Source organism: Penaeus monodon, chromosome 28 (genome assembly GCF_015228065.2).
Source record: "Penaeus monodon isolate SGIC_2016 chromosome 28, NSTDA_Pmon_1, whole genome shotgun sequence".
NCBI classification, from domain to species: domain Eukaryota; kingdom Metazoa; phylum Arthropoda; class Malacostraca; order Decapoda; family Penaeidae; genus Penaeus; species Penaeus monodon.
In genome coordinates, this window is record NC_051413.1 from 14,009,793 (window position 1) to 14,010,027 (window position 235).

Genomic DNA, 235 nt, shown 5'->3' on the forward strand with positions numbered 1-235 from the left:
ACACTGAAATTTAAATTAAAGAAAATTTGAAAGCATTCGCCATTCAAAGCGAAAGCGGTTTGAATTTCGGACGTTTGAAAAACCCGGTGTTGTGCAGGGCCAGCCGCATGTCTCAAATTTACTCATTCACGGGTCTGGAACATCAGAAAGAAACCTAGGAAAAGGATTTTAAGCCTTTTTTCTCTGATGGGAAAGTTGCGCCTTGCCCCAAAAGGCTGTTTACCCAAAAAGCTTT